The sequence below is a fragment of the Pinus tabuliformis genome, chromosome 9, assembly GCF_031772625.1.
Source record: "Pinus tabuliformis cultivar Carrire ecotype Pingquan chromosome 9, CPIR1, whole genome shotgun sequence".
Taxonomy (NCBI): domain Eukaryota; kingdom Viridiplantae; phylum Streptophyta; class Pinopsida; order Pinales; family Pinaceae; genus Pinus; species Pinus tabuliformis.
Window position 1 is genome coordinate 87,914,432 of NC_142307.1, and position 12,856 is coordinate 87,927,287.

General features: G+C 38.1%; 1 pseudogene; it reads left to right on the forward strand.

Annotated features, from left to right (window-relative positions):
• The first annotated feature begins 394 nt into the window (after positions 1–394).
• LOC149147227 (long-chain-alcohol oxidase FAO4A pseudogene) lies at positions 395–11,937 on the forward strand (annotated as a pseudogene).
• Positions 11,938–12,856: the final 919 nt, after the last annotated feature.

Below are 12,856 nucleotides of genomic sequence, written 5' to 3' on the forward strand. Positions count from 1 at the left end.
CATCGATTCAGGAGCTTCACATCATATGGCTTCTTCAAAGGAATCCTTTTCTTCTCTACATGCATACTCAGGTCCTCCCATTCTCATGGGGGATAATTCTACAGTTGCAGCAACTGGACAAGGAAGAGTGCAATTCGAAGATGGAAGTTTTGAAAATATCTTGCATATTCCAAGGCTTTCTGTGAATCCTCTCTCAGTGTATCAGATGACACACACAGGCAGCGGAAGGAAAGTGGAATTTACCCCAGATTCTGTGAGCATTTATGAAATGCAAACCAATTTGAAGATTGCATCTGGCAAGGTAAATGATCAATCTCGTCTGTATACATTTTCTGATTTTGTTCCTCAATCAGATTCTATTTTGCTACTTACGCATGCAAATGAAGAGAGTAGGATGGAAGTTTGTGAATTTTATCGGGCTTCAACTCCAGATGGCTGCAACCCTTCAGAGGTTGGAGGAATGATGCAAGAAATATTCAGACCTGCAGAAGTGCATATGATAAAGAAAATACTGTGGTTTCTCTCCACACCTCTGGGAACGTTCTTACTTGCAGGCAAGCTGGCGTTGGCGAGCGAATTTCCGTTTGTAAAAAGATTTGGAGATTTGAGTTTAGAAGCACGGGAGCAGGTTCTTCAGAGCTGGTCTACAAGTTCCCTTTCCTTCTTCCGGACCATTTTCAAAGCTTTCAAGAACAGCGTTGCGTGGAATCATTTCACCAGGGTGAACGAGAGTGGACATAATCATTTCTGGAAAGCCATCGGATACTGTGGACCTGATCCAGTTGCCATGAGCGCCACACTCACACCCAAGCCGCTGGAGGATTCAGTAATAGACGTGTCTGGGCTCTCAAAAGAAGATCTGGACATGGCACTCAAGAATCGCGCATTCAATTTAACAGTTGATTCATATTTCGCCAATGCAGCAGATGCAAAATCAAGTGACCACGTCTTGGAATGTGACGTAGTCATTGTCGGTTCAGGGTCTGGGGGAGGAGTAGCAGCGGCGGTGTTGGCAAAAGCCGGATTCAAAGTAGTAATTCTGGAAAAAGGAGGCTACATAGCTCGGCATGAGTTGCCGCTTCTTGAACGAGAAGCCATAAGAGACCTCTATGAAGAGGGAAAGCTACTCACTACAGACGATCAGCGGATGATTGTAATGGCCGGATCCACTGTCGGCGGTGGATCCACAATAAACTGGTCTGCTTCGTTTCGAACTCCAGAGCACGTCCTCCGCGAGTGGAATGAAGACCTCAATCTTCCATTATTCGGCAGCAAGAGGTACCGAGATGCCATGGATGAGGTCTGCAAGCGATTGGGCGTACAAGCGGAAATCAACAGAGAAAATTTCCAGAACACAGTACTGCGAACAGGCTGCGAAAAGTTGGGATACCATGTGGCAAACATCCCTATCAACGCAACACCTGACCACTCTTGCGGGTGGTGCACCTTCGGCTGCAGAAGGGGCATGAAACAGGGGACTTCTGAAACGTGGCTGGTAGACGCTGCGAAGGCCGGGGCCGTTATCCTTACCCGGTGCCACGCGCAACGAATTTTGCACAGCGATGGCACACGCGGGAAGCCTAGAAAAGCAATCGGAGTCGTAGCGAAAATTGGGGGCAACGAAGATAGACATTTAATCATCAAGTCCAGAACCACGGTGGTGGCTTGTGGGTCATTACAAACCCCTCTGTTGCTGCAGAGAAGCGGACTGAAGAATCCACACATAGGCAAGAACCTGCACTTGCACCCTGTTCAAATCGTGTGGGGATATTTCCCGCAGGGAACCGCCCCCGAGGGAAGTTGCTACGAAGGAGCAATAATGACAGATTTCTCAAACGAAGCCAAAAATTGGCAAACATCGGGTTACGGGGCTCTCATCCAGACTCCTAGCCTGCACCCGGGCACATTCGCCGCTGCAATCCCGTGGAAGTCTGGTTCCAGCTATAAAGAAAGCATGGCGAAATACTCTCGAACATGTAGTCTAATCGTTCTTCTTCGCGACAGCGGCAGTGTACCAAACACATCGAGATCCACATGCACTTCATTAGAGAACTCATTCATGATGGGATCATCGATCTTCAGTATTGTCCTAGTTCCGAGCAGATTGCTGACATCTTCACCAAGACTTTCACTGAGCAGAAGTTTCGATTCCTGCGAGATCGTCTAGGGGTGAAGGACACGACTGCCTAGCAGTTGTCTTTTCTCTACTTTTGCATTATATTTTGAGGGGGGGTTTTCTTCCCACTGGGTTTTCCCTCTTTCCTCCGTTTTTATGCATTGTATATGGGTACCTAAAATGGCCGTGTTTCCGGGACTCATTCATTTTGCATCACACTCATCTAAGTTATGCTTAAGGGGGGGTGTTGGTGTACATGCACTTAGACTAGCTGTGTTGTTGGTGTACATGCACTTAGACTAGTTGTGTTGGTGTACATGCACCTAGATTAGCTCCAGTTAACTTATTGCTTGCATGTGGCACATGTACAGATTAACATAAGATAAAGCACACTTAGCTTTAGTTAGCTTTAGTTATTGCATGTACAACTAAGCTTAACTTAGTTGCTTTTATGTATTTATTCCAAAACTACTATTGTAGAATCAATTTTTTCATTCTTTTCTCAATTCTTGCTCGCTTCCTTCCTTCTCTTGCAAGCTTGTTTATTGTTTTGCAGATCTAGATCTGTGTATCTCAAAAATATTACACTTATGGTTAGGTGATGAGGGCGTGGGATGCGACCTGGTGACTTTCCAGGATACCAACGACTTATGCGGAGACATGATTTCACACCCAGACATTGATTGTAAAAAAACCACACGTTTCAATCACAAAATGAGATGATTTTGGTCTATCCCAATCCTTAAACATGATGATACTCGCAGGGTTGTAAGGGATGTGAACTTCACGTAGAAAATATGGGATATATTGCGGTGTTCAATGTATCAATGCTTCATTTAAACGATTTACGTACACACTAATACATGTAGTAACCACCGTGGCAAGGAATCAAGTGTGTGGGTATATTAGAAGGTATGTCCCTGAAAGGCCGGCTTCAAAGGCATATCCAATGCTTTGACATTCTTAACTGAAAGCGATCTCACAAGGGAACCAATGCCAATGTAGATCAAAGCATGTGTATGGCCATAAACCGACACAGAGTGGAGATTAAGAACAAGAGCACATGTTGTCACAGGGATGCGTAAAACAAAACGTTGGGTCAGTAGCAAGGCTATGCACTTCTTCAAAAAACTCAATATCCCTTTCTTGCGGTATCAGTAGAAAAAATTTGGTCGAGCCGACAACACAAGGAACACAACCTAAAATGCCAAATATTGCAATGCCTCCCTTAAATAATACATGCAAGAACTGCGTTGTAAATGATGTTGAGTGCCCTCAATGGAGTCACAAGAATAGCTGGAGAAAAATCGTAAGCTACAAAATTGGCTACCTCTCCAAGAGACATGGTATAAATTCTTGCTCGCCAAAGTGGCTCATACAACTATGATTAGCCTCCTACTCCTTTTCCTCCAAATTCGTCATCCCTTGAACCCATTTCACCGGCGTTCATCAATGACGCATCATTTCTCCAAGCATGAAAACTATTCAACTGAGCAACGTTACTTTGCGAAAGGGATTCATGCAATCACTATTATGTTATGAGGAAGTTTGGTTTGCCCCTCGATGTGACTCCATATCATTCCAACACCAACCTACCGTTTATGCCTTGTTCATAATTTAGGTGTGGTTGGTCATTGTGATGGCACCGTATGTGCTTTAGGAGGGCTCTTGATAAAAGTAATGTCCACAGCATAAGGATGAAAGATGATGTTTCGATAGTGCGACCGTGAAGGGGAAGCACTCCTTTGTACACAGGATGTGGCCCTTTTACTATGCTTTGGCATAATATAGAAGGTGTTGTATTCACAGCCCTACATAACATAATAATACTCACGTTAATTGTATGATATATATATATATTGACAATTCTTCTCCACTCACTAGAACCAAAGCCTAGGGTGCATCAATGCATTCTCATGCTCTTTCAAAAATGTCATGCTTTGGATTTTGGTCCTCTTACACTAGTTTGTCTAGCTTCTGAACACATGCATTAACCTAACATCCAAGGTGTCATTAACAAGTCAATGGAGGTTCCTATAATGATGCAAAGCTAGTGGGATGTGATGCTAATGGGAGTGCATGCATGGGGCCATAAGGGCGAGGCTCAAGCATGAAGGTGACTCTCATTCTCGCCCGTCAGGGTTTCAAGGATGTGCATGATGAGGAAAATGATACTTCAACCCTAATGAGTTTGGTAGGAATGAGGGTGATGGTGAGGCAAAGTCATCGACAAAAGTATTCCCGTAAACCCTAACGCTTATTGATGTGATTGTGCTTCAAGTTGAGATGAGAAGGGTGAAGATGATAAGCATCCTGGAGTGTGAGGATTAATTTAAAATAGGGTTGGGCTTGCATCACATACCTTTAGAGTTACTAGGATTCAAGGCCAATACATAATTCTCGTAAACCCTAATGCACATGATGAGGTGAAGGATTTGCCAAGAACATGGGGAAAATTTTCTAAAATGACTCTCACCATTATGCCATGTGATTTTGACGAGTATGCACCCCTGGAGGCATGTGAATTATGTAACAATAGGAATGTGATCACTCATTTAATAATTTAGGGTTTCTCCCAAACCCTAATATTATCAATCGTAATGAAAGCCAAATTGAATGCATGCTTGTCCAAATATAGGGCATCTATTGATCATGATACATATCATGCAAAGGTGGTTTCAAAATCATGGGAGACTCATAATGCTTCATTGTAGGTATTGACCTTCAAAAACCTAAGGCGATCCTAAGGCCTATGTTTGAGATAAAATATGATGTGCGGATGTAATGTATGAAACATGAGAGGGTGTGTCAATAGGGTTTTCTAGGAAGGGTAGCAGGGGGAGTAACCGGTTGAAGGGCTTATTGAAACTCTAGTAGCCTGGGGCAAGAAGTGGGGTACCCAAAATTTTGGATATGCCCAAAAAATTTGAGTGGTGTTGTGGCGGCTACAACACCTATATAATGCTATATATATATATATATATATATATATATATATATATATATATATATATATATATATATATATATATATATATATATATATATATATATATAATATATATTATATATTATGTATAATATTATATATATTTGAGAGTGGTGATAAAGAAAATTCTAAAATTATTTCAAAAATGATCCTAGATGAAACTATGTCACACTTGCATAGGTGAGAGCAAAAAAATTCACAAAAACACAAAAAAATCCGCATATCCATTCTTAAAGAAATTAAGAAATTTATAGAATGCAGTGCACATGATTAATCTTTATTAAGAATAATGAAGTATCTCTAAATTGACTAATAGTGGTTAAACAAACTTAGATGAGTGGGTCAAAAAATTGTAGATGACTTTTGTGAGGAGAAAGCAATAGAAGAAAGACATCCCTCAATGATGTTAAAATAATATTTTATGAAAAAATGTATGACTAGCTCCTCTACATAGTACCCACTTTAATTCACAAATTATTGATTGGCTAAGGCATTTGGAACATTGTTGAACCCCAATCTCCACTAACAAGACTAACTAGTACCTAATAGAAAAAATGACAATCTAGGTGGGAATATTTTTTGAATGCTAGTTGAAAATCAAGAAGCTTAGGAATACTTATAGAAATGAATGGCTAATTGTGATACATTTCTCAACTAGTAGAAGTAATTTGGCTTTGTGGTTAGGGGTGACAATTTGTGAGAATGGATAAAATGGAGTAACCTTATTTGATGCACATTGAAGAGCCATTATGTTGAGGAAATGAGGAAGTCAACTATAGAGATTGAGAGTATGCACTAGATTAAGAAAAAAAGAAAAGGATGCTCAAAAGAATGCAATCATACAAGACAACGATTGATATTCAAAAAGTTGGAAGGGACAAAATCCAAAAGAAAATCATAGTGATGCATAATGTTATATATTGTCATCAATCCCAAAGAAAAAATCCTCAACAATGGAAAGTCATTGGAGTGCTAAATCGGTTTGATGATTATATATGTGTCAGATGGGAAGAATCCTTGAGGTTCCTGAGTTGAATGAAGATATAAAGTTGGTATAGGTAGGCATTGTCACCCTTTGATTAGTAGAGAATATTGAAAGCATAGAGGTTGAGAGTTAGGACATATGATATGTAATCATCCAAATCCTTATGTAACAATTCGTCTATGTTCAATAATTCCTCGCGTTTAAGAGTTCTTTTGGGAACATTTACAAGTATGTTCTTTATGATCTTCATAGTGGTATCAACTAGAAAACTATGTAAATGTGAGAGATATGTTGTTCCTTGGAATAGCCCAGAAAAAAATGAAATTGGTTAAGTATTGAAGGAGATAATAACATACTACTCCACATAAAATTCATTAAAACTATACCCCTTATATGATTTACTGTTCGATGAATATACCTAATTTTTTTTCAAACATTGCAAGGAAGTGATGCAACCACAAGCAAGACATATTACATAATATAAACATCAAAATTATTAGATCAATGAAATAAACCTTCTAGTAAAATCAAACAAAGTTGATCAATTAAACACTAAACAATCATTGACTATCCTATGACTAGCTCCACCTACTACAATATAGTAAAAATACCCTCCACATTAAACAAATGTTGCACCACCATCTACCCCCCTATGAGGGTGATGAAGATATTAAAAATCATTGGTTCATACATGAGAAAAATTGGGTTGTGATGGATATACTACACAAAGAAAAACAAATTGCAAAGTGTGTTGGACCATTAAAGAAAATAATCTTAACATGATTTATAAATTTTAAGGAGAATTAAACCAAAACATAAACAAAAATGGAAGTGAAGGACATTTTTTTATCATTCTTTAAAACTCAATATGTCAAACATCTAATAGGACAAAAAGTAAAAGGCACTAATTATATGTCATGCGAACTTATGTTGGAATACAACGAGAGGTTTATATATCTTCTTAGTGATATCCCATATATAATCAAAAAGGACTTTCGCATAGAAAGGTTCATAGCATGCCTTCTGTTAGGGTCCTATAATTTATACGATCTCAAGGTAATTGAGTGTTGTATCTCAGGAATCTTATTTTGTAAATACTTGTCAATCTGCCAATGATTTCCAAATAAAATAAAAATAATTAAAAAATGAAAAGAGGGTATAAAGAAGAAAAATAAAGTGAAAAAAAAAAATATTGAAAAAGAAAAGATTGAACCTCACCAAAAGAAAGAAAGAAACAAAAAAAAGAATAATATTGAAAATGTTGCAATTCTAGATGCCACTACTCATAGATAGCTTTTGCTTCATTTCTGTAAAATAAACGTTGTGTGCAACTTGTTCAAAATGCCACAATTATTAGCTTTATTTTAATCATACAGTGTAATCATGATTAAACTCCTTTAAATTTATGTAAATTAAGATAGAGTTTAATGATTTACTCAACAATTTAATCTGGTAAATCATTAGTTAGGTAGAAAATGACATTGATCCAACTATTTAATCTAGATCAATTAGAGAAATAAGGGATAGGTTAGATAGTTTTTTCATTCTGCATAAAAGAAAATAAAAATGGGTTTGCTAACCTATGTGCACCCTAGAGACAAAACTAAAAATTCTAGTCTAGCTAAGGGTAGGTAGATTAGGTGATTGGGAAAATATTGGCTTATATAAATTTTATCCTAAGTTTTGAGGATATCATGAACATTCATAATTTGTATGATGGGACAAAGTTTTATATGTTCATTATTTCATCCCTTATCCTAAGTTCAAAAGGGAAATGTGCATGCTATGGATAAAGTATTTAAAAATATTTAACCATTCATCCTTTATCCTAAGTTCAAAAAGCTAATATAAAAAACGCATGAGGACATATTTTGTTTATCGCTTATGATTAAAGTTCTGCAACATTGAAGGCCTCAAGATCCGCTCCCTTTCTTAATCCATGACCCCTAGCTGTTTTCAGCCCCCCTCATCGTTCTGACTTTATCATCGGTGGGGGATTCTGTAAAGTAGTTTCCCCTGTCGGGCAACATCCCTTACGTGTCGGCCTGTGGTGTTTCACTCCCCCCCCCCCCCCTGGCGAAACTGTTAATCACCCACTACCCCCTCTGGAAACCGCTTTCCCTCATCCTTCCTATCGCACCCCACCACTCTCCCTCCACCATTCTCCTCCCAACACATGACATGACCGTTGGACCAATTAAATGTGTTCCCATCCAAATAATCGTTCTTCATTTATTTCGATTTCTCCCATTTAACCATTCAGCCTAACAGTTCTGCCCCATTTCCAACAAGACACTCATCGCAACGTTTAAATACCTTTGAGCATGTCATTCTCACTCCTTTTCACTCTTGTTGTTTCTGTTATTCACAATTTCCCATAACAATCTCCATCAGCGCATTTCTGAAGTGAGGATTACAACATACACTGACATTTATTTTTATTTTCACTTGACAAACCATTATTGCTTCTGTGTTCGATAAGCTCCTCTGCAAATTCTTCCTATACTTAGAATTTTACAATCATGCCTCCCAAAACTAAAACTCAAGATAAACCTATTAATCCTTTAATTCCCCCTGCTGTAGATTTAGATCATACACCTTTAGTTGATAGGGATTACAGGATAAATGAAACTCTGTGTGACTGTGATTTTTTGGAATTGTATTGTTGGTTAGAGGATAAGCACACAAATAAAACCGATGAAATTGAGCTCTCGGAGTCAAACCTCCCCCCTTATATTTTCCCCTTGACATTCCAAGCCCCAGAATTTACCAAAAGATGTCAAGCATGCTACGTCCCTACCCAGAGAGCCATTATTGCCCATATAGGTGACATTCGTTTCACCATCACAGCCCATTCCATTGACCAAATGATGTTGGCCCCCACTGTGGAAAATGCTACCCATTTCTCCCTAGAATCCCTCACTCAACTTTATCAAAAATTGGACTTTTCCACCAGAGCTAGAATTTTTGAGATTTTCTTGCTAGAGAATTCCTAATTACCCAAAAAGAATCCTCCATATCCTTCTTCTATTTTCCCTAATCAGGCCAAGCAGATTATTTCCATGATTTCTCACATTTTAGGCTATCATTCTGATCAGTGGGTAGATGAGCCCATTTTAGGATTCCTTTCTATATTTTCCACAAACAACAAGCCCTCTATGATGTTCAACTTCAGTCAATTCTTGGCTTACAATATCCATGAGCAATTTATAAAGTTTCATACAGAGAAGGCGTTCAACTACACCTCTGTTTTGATTTATATGTTCCTCTACTATCAGGCAAACAAGTTCGGTTTTGCATTGCAGAAGTTGGACGATGCAGGGAACCAACAACCAGTTATTTTTTGGATATCACTGGTCATGAGAGAACAACAAGAATTCACCTACAAACAATTTATTGAATATTTTGTTCATCTAGCCATGAACATTCTGAACAGTGCAGTACAACCTAGAATTAGTGAGGAGATTAAGAGAATTTTACATTTTTCAGATCAAGCAAAGACTGGAGATTGGTACCTATACCAAAATTACACAAAGATCAGGGTATACGGTTGTGAATTACCCCCTATAAACTCCCAAAATACCTCCCAATGAGGATCTTTGCACTGGATTATATCAGGCAAATGCTGAACTCAGATGACATTCACTTTGTAGTGGCCAAGAAGAAGGCACAATTCAGAATAAAGACACAGGTGGGCCCATTTTTGTGCAACACAAGGACAACAGGTGAGGAGGCAGATAAAATACTTAAAGAAATGAAATTTAGTTTAATATTTACATGGTCTTATGACCCCTGTGTCATCATCTCAAAGCTTAGAGTGGAGAACAAAAACACTCCTTACATTCATACTTCAAGGCCATACATAGACCAGTATGCCAATTAGCTGGATTGGTTAGAAAATACCTTGTAGGAAGCTAAATAACAACTTGTTTCTACTTCTAGTTTTCCAACTCTTGTTCCTCAGAAAAAATCTAGCAAAAGATAGAGGGAGGAAGGATCATCATCTACCACTAGAAGTGAATCTAGAGAATTCATAATCAGTTATAGAAAGAGAGAAAAAGTAACTCCCAGAGCATAAGTGGACAAAGAAACTGAAGAGCATGTAATCATTATCATCATAGATTCACCACATGCAACTACCAAATTTACTACATCTCCTTTTGAGCCTTCATCCTCACAAGGTCATAAGGAAACTGAGCTGGAATCACAAACTGTCCAAACAGAAAAAGAGAAGACAGTTTTTGACAGGTACAGGGAGATAAAGCTCAGGAATGAAATTCTGAAAAGAAACACTTATAACCAGTTCTAGAAACAGACCTCCAGCTCACAGAGTAGGTTGTTGTTAGCTTTTTATACAGAGCATGGCAAAATGCAGATGGCCTTTCTTTAGGCCAAGATTCCACAACCAAAATCAGCAACAGACTACAAGAGCACCACCTTTGAATTCAGCACAAAGGACATACATCCCATTGATCAAATGGAGATGCACAAGAAAACTGGTGAAATGATATCCTCCACTCTAACTAACACTGCCATGTCCTTATCTAAATTGCAGGTTTCTTTTGTAAATGTACAGTCATAGTTGAAGATGGAGAAAGTGTCCTCCTTGGCCAAAGATAACAGGATCAAGTCTTTGGAAGACTTGGTGATTAAGATAGGGTATGACCCTAAAGATGTCAATGCTACTGAGGAGATTGTTAAAAAGAAGAACCTGGACATTGCAACATTGAGGAGACAACTCAAGCTACTAACCACAGAAGACCCAATGACCAAATATATTGAAGAAGGGGAAGCACAGAAAGTAGATATGATGAAATTAATCATAGCAAAAATGTACAGATTAGGTAGATGGAGGAAGAGTTGGAGAAACTGATAAAGGAGAAGGAAAACAGTCTGAAGATGGCCATTGTCCCTCTGGATGTCGTACCTATTTCCTAGCTTCCATCAACAAGAGAAACTACTGCAGCTACTTCTTCCACTCAAACTACAAGTGCTGAACAGGTAACCTAGACACTGCAAAACATGTCACTACAGTCAAAGGAGATTGAGACTTTGCAGAGCCAAATCAAAGCTTTGGAAGTAGAAAATCCAAATTTGAAGCTGCTCAAACTATTAAATTGGAGAAATCCCAGAGACTATTGGAAAAGTTGCGACATGTAGAGAGACACTTCAATTGGTCAGACCTTGGCCCAAGCCAAGGAAACTATTTGGATGAATATATTAGACTCTGAATGATATTTGACCTTCTATCCAAATCATATTTGAGCAGAAAGAGATAATAGAGAAGGCTACATAAACTATTGTGAACGAAGAGAAAAATTGGGAGAAATGCCAACATAAGTTGCTAATATAATTAAATTCTTAAACTCAAAGTCCAGATATGAGTTGGAGGAAGTAGGAATCGGTGATAGAACTGCCACAATTCTAGAAGTCAAGAAAGTATTGATAAAGAGAAATCTCATTGATCAGTTGGAAGAAAGGTGTGAAACCTTAGAGCTACAGGTAAACAGGTTTACAAACAGAATTGAAGCCCTAATGCAAAAGGGACTGCCCAGTATCTATGTCATGAATGACAAGTTAATCACTCAGGAAGACTATATCCTAAAGATGAAAGAAGTGGCTAAAAGAAACATTAAGTTCAGTGGAATTAAAGAAAGTATGACAACAAAGGCATTCCTGGATATTATGTCAAACGATTTCCATGTGCAGAATGAGGTAAAATATATTTTTACTATAAAGCCAACTTTGTCCAAATACATAGAGGTAGATGAAATCTATCGAAGGGTGACAAAATTAACAGTGCCAGATGAAAAGAGATGGGAAGAATTGGTTGATTTGCTGGATTGAAGGATATCTTAGGAGTAGTAAAACAACTTGCCAGCGCAGCAGCCAACACGAGGGCCAGTTTAGCATCGCAACACTGTTTCAGGATGACTCAGCAACCGAAACCATCAATACAGGGCAACCTTTCTCTTCAAAAACCTACATGGCCTATTCTTTTGCTAATATTAGATGATACAGTTTGTAATTAGGCTAATAATACACTATCAGTTTGACAATGATTTTGTAAATAATTTTTAAAAATTTTCGTTATAAATACTTCATTGTTTGAAGCATTAAGGGTTGATTTCTGATTGTAATTTTCTTCTGCATATTGTAATTTTCAAAGTACTAGAGCATCAATAATACAGGGGCCTTTCACAGGATTCATGTGGTGTACTAAATGGTGATGTGTCTCTTCTCTCTATTTTTTTGAAAATTGTTTTTCCTTTTTCTATTATTCTAAATTTTTGAATTAATCAACAGAAACTGTGATAAATAGGATTCATTATTTAGAGTGCCCCTATTTTGGCCGTTGATAATTTTGATGTTTTCCACTGAAGTTAGATCAAGGAATTATTAATTGCTCCTTGCTTTCTACTCAACCTTACACTTCTGCTATCCACAATCCATTTAATTTTTGAAAAGTTCCAGTTAGTGCAACCTAGCTTGCTCTGTGATAACTCCTCTAAAAATTGATGCAAAACTCCAATTTAGTTTATATACTCCATGACCCAATGGAATTATAACACTCAAATCAACCAAACCTTTCAAACAAAACAAACAAGTACAATCATAACTAGCCTAATATTCACATAAAACAAATCTAAATTAAACAGAGAGATCCCTCTTTGAAGCTGGAAGGGCTAGATCCCAACTTCCAAAGTGTTTTTGATGATGTCCAATGTGTTTACTGCCTCAACCTCAAAAATAAGGAATGACAACA